Here is a 4859-nt window from a genome sequence, read left to right as displayed (position 1 = left end):
TTTCCGTCTCCACTGTATTGAGAGAAACAGCATTTCCTCTACACTTGGATTAGAATGAAGTGGTTAATAATGTGATACTTAGACATGGAGGTAGAGATAACCACTGGACCATCTCTATAATTCCAGCAATTTTGGATGCTGAGGCAGAGAGGAACAGAAGGAATATTGTCTATGCTTCGCTGTGGACATTGCATCCTTTTGGAACCTCTGCACCACATTCCATAAATGGAGCTAATAGTTTGAACTGACCATGTTTGAGGCCCTGCTGAAATTCATTAGCAGCAAAACCATCTATGGTTTTTTTGTGTGAGTGACCCCCTCAAAATTAGGGAAGATTTTACATTTATAATTCCTAGTGAAATCCACATTTGGTTCCAATTCTTCCCTCTTGGTCTTGTTTGTTGAATTAGAGTGGCATGGAGATGGTATAAAAATAGTTGCTCTAATTTACCCACCATTATAAAGTTTGTCCTAGTTTATGTCTGTCTGCTCTACCAACAGAGTAGATGCCAGAGTTTTAAGTGGCTTTCATTGTGAGAAGAGGATAAGAAGGAGGTATGATGTGGATGAAACAGGGAAGGGAAAAGGTACAGCTTTAAGTTTGTTTTTTCCTCCTGAGATTCATATAGAGTTGTGTAGGTAGAACAAGACTTGCAGCCTTCATGCTTATTTTTCTAACTTAAAGTGATATTACTCCCAACATTGAAGTGGACTGTTGTGAGAAATATTTCTGGGAAAAATAATAACTGTGACCCCCAGAAGTAACTGAAAGAGAAATGATGTGTGCTTCAGTGTCTCTGGTGAAGTAGACAGGGAAAAGTGCTATCCAGCGCACACACCGCAAGTGTTTCTTGAAATGGTCTTTACATTGTTTATTGAGAAAAGAAACTCATAGTGCAATTGAAGCTTCTTTGTCCCTGAAACATCAGCTTGTGTCATCACTTTCCCCAGGCAGGGATTTGGATTTTAAATGAGTGAGAGAAGCTGAAAGCAGTTAACACTTGCAGAGGGAATCCTTCTATCTGGCAAAGGAAACTTAAAAAGTTGGGGTAGGCCAGACGCAGTGGCTCACGCCTGTAATCTCAGCACTTTGGGAGGCCCAGGCGGGTGGATCACGAGGTCAAGAGATGGAGACCATCCTGGCCAACACCTTATTCTTCGAAAAAGCTAATAAAAAAGATAGTCCCCTAGACAGGAAAGTTAATAGAAAATAACAAAAAGATAATGCAGAGAATCAGTAAAACCAACACCTTATTATTCTTTGAAAAAGCTAATAAAAAAGGTAGTCCCCTAGACAGGACAGTTACTAGGGAAAGCAGGAAAAAATAATTAAGATTTTTAAGTGGTGGCATTTATGTATCTAAGACACTTGATGCAAACACTTAGACACTTAGACTCAAGCAGAATGAAGCCAAACACGGTGGCTTATACCTGTAACCCAGTACTTTGGGAAGTGGAGGCAGGCGGATTGCTTGAGCTCAGGAGTTTGAGACCAGACTGGCAAGACCCTGTCTCTACAAAAATTAGCCAGGCATGGTAGTGCCCACCTGTAGTCCTAGCTACTCTGGAGGCGGAGGTGGCAGGATCGCTTGTGCCCAGGAGGTAGAGGCTGCAGAAAGCTGAGATTGTGCCACTGCTCTCCAGCCTGGGTGACAGAGCCAGACCCTATCTGGAAAAAAAAAAAAAAAAAAAACTCAAGCCAAATGGCATAAAGATTGAGTTGTACGATTGTTTTCCCTTAGAGTACTGACTTTGTGGCCCCTTCATTGCTGTAATAGGTTCTGCTTCTGAAACTCAAGAGCTACAACAAACAAACAAACAAACAAACAAAAAACCCAGTACCCATTTTGCTACTTTCTGCTATCTCCTTTCCCAGATGCAAGAACACAGACCAGTCTAAGAGTGTGACAAATGGATTTAGGAAATGGAGGTGGGCTGCAAATGCTGCTAAATAATACAAATGCCATTGTAACATACACACTTAGCTCAGTTCCAATTGAACTCAAATGCATGAGACTCCAAAGTGACAAGAGCAATCTTCTCCACCAAATAAAAACCTAGAAGTTAACCATACAGCAGAGTCAGTTTGGAAAGTAAGTCACAATCTATAGGGTTAAATAAAACCCATCTGATGAGAATTTATGATTTTCAGGGCATGACTCTCCAAACCCCTTAGATAGGAATTTAGGCAGGATAAAAAACTGGAGTTTAGTCCTCACAGGTAATAATCACTAAATTGCAGAATTTTAAAAAACAGGTTATAGAAGTTGATCCTGCAGTTATGCAGCTTATAAAGTGTTGGATTGATTTCAACACATGGCATCCTGGGAATTGTTTTATTTTATTTTATTTATTTTATTTATTTTTTGAGACAAGGTGTGTGTCTGTTGCCCAGGCTGGAGTACCGTGGTGCAGTCTCTGCTTACTGCAACTTTCACCTCCTAGGCTCCAGCCATTCTCCCACCTCAGCCTCCTGAGTAGCTGGGACTACAGGGACGAGTCACCACACCCAGCTAATTTTTGTAGAGATGGGGTTTTCACTGTGTTGTCCAGCTGGACTTGAACTCCTGAGCCCAAGCTGAAGTGATCCACCCACCTCAGCCTTCCAAAGTGCTGGGATTACAGAACTAAGCCACTGCACCTGCCCACTTTTCTTTTCTAAGCTAGACTTGATGTCATGGGGAATGCCATTCTCTTTGTGAGCTATGCTCATATTTTCATTGTGAGTCTCCAGCAGAGGCCCATATGCCTACTAATAACCCACTTCTCATTGGTCCACATGTTAGTGGCTTGTATTATAGGAATCCCCAAGGATTCTTAAGCTTTGGTCTTGAGAACTCTCATACATTATGTTATTTTTAAGACAAATAGCTACACAGTGTCACGTGGCCTTTCCATCTGTTAGACAAGCCACTTAAGCATGCTTTATGCCATCATCATTGGCCTTTGTAACCCCTATTGATCAGTGCTCAAAACCAGAAAACCATTGTGTGCCCTTTACTCCTTTTTGTTTGAATTCTTAATTTAATTTACTCATATTTTCCAACTTAATTTTATCGCAATTACAGCCCTCAAGAATGAGACTGTATCCAGATACATTGTGAAATCTTGCTCTGTTTTGCTAACGGATAATTTTATTAGGTGATTCTTTCTCACGTTCATGGCATTTCACATTCATGACGTTTCCCCTCCTGGGTTTTATGTGCTGGACGAGTGGGTATATGATGCGTCCCCTCTACAGACATCACGAGCAAATACAGCACCTTCACAGGTCGGGCCCCTAATTCAAAATGAACCCTGGGGCCGGGCGCGGTGGTTCAGGCCTGTAATCCCAGCACTTTGGGAGGCTGAGGCAGGCGGATCACCTGAGGTTGAGAGTTCAAGACCAACCTGACCAACATGGAGAAACCCCATCTCTACTAAAAATACAAAATTAGCTGGGCGTGGTGGTGCATGCCTGTATCCCAGCTACTCGGGAGGCTGAGGCAGGATAATCACTTGAACCCGGGAGGCAAAGGTTGCAGTGAGCCGAGATCGCACCATTGCACTCCAGCCTGGGTAACAGGAGTGAAACTCCATCTCCAAGAAAAAAAAGCCCTGGGATGAAAGCAACTAAAGAGACGATCATTTTGACCCTGTGCTTCATTTTTTCCTGTGGGCTTGATATGATTGTTTCCTTCAGTCTAGGTTATTTTTCAAAAACTGAACCTGTTTTTGAATACTAAGAAGTTCATTGGGGTGAACTTTGCCTTTTTAAGCCCTGTGGTACTTCTTTGCAATGACAACCACCTCCACAGATTTTGGGCATCTGCTTTGAGAAAATGAGAAATCAACAACCAAAAAGAATGCAGTTCAATAATCATAATTCAATTACAAATATAATTATCTCAACTAATAAAGAATAAAACCTGATCATCCAGGCCAGACATAGTGGCTGAAACCTATAATCCAGCACTTTGAGAGGCCGAGGTGGGCGGATCACCTGAGGTCAGGAATTCGAGGCCAGCCTGACCAACATGGAGAAACCCCGTCCCTACTAAGAATATAAAATTAGGTGGGCATGGTGGCGCATGCCTGTAATCCCAGCTACTTGGGAGGCTGAGGCAGGAGAATCGCTTGAACCCGGGAGGCAGAGGTTGCGGTGAGCCGAGATCACTCCATTGCACTCCAGCCTGGGCAACAAGAGCAAAACTCCATCTCAAAAAAACAAACAAACCCTGATCATCCATATTGTCTTGTCCTTAGAAAAATAAATCGTAATTCCTCAAGCAGGAAAATAATATCTACTAGTAAGAAAATTAAAATAATTGTTCTGAGTGAAAAAAGCCAATACTAAAGGTTATATACTGTATGATTCCATTTATAACATTCTTAAAATGATAAATTATAGAAATAAAGAACAGCTTAGTGGTTGTCATGTATAAGGGTTGGGGAGTGAGGTGGGTGTAGTTATCCAAGGATACATGATGGATCCATGGGGTGATAGAAATGTTCTGTAGCTTGGCTGTATCATTGTCAATATCCAGGTTGTATGATTGTACTAATTTTGCAAAATAGTGGTTATCATTGGAAGAAACTGGGATTTCTCTGTATGATTTCTTACAACTGCATGTGAATCCACATTTATCTCAACATTTAAAGGTTAAAAATTTTGAAACATTACATTTAAAACGTCTCCTTTGATCATCCTTACTTAAATCTAGTCACTTAATTCCTTTCCAAAGACAGTGTTATCACATTGTCATGTGTCCTTCTACAGACATTTGATATATATGCACATAAAAATATTAAGTAATATTTGGTAAGATGTAGAAATACAGTTGCACAATCTCTTTACACTTACATATATGTTTCCAAGA

Source organism: Pan paniscus, chromosome 5, assembly GCF_029289425.2.
Source record: "Pan paniscus chromosome 5, NHGRI_mPanPan1-v2.0_pri, whole genome shotgun sequence".
Taxonomy (NCBI): Eukaryota; Metazoa; Chordata; class Mammalia; order Primates; family Hominidae; genus Pan; species Pan paniscus.
Note: the sequence above shows the minus strand (reverse complement) of the source record.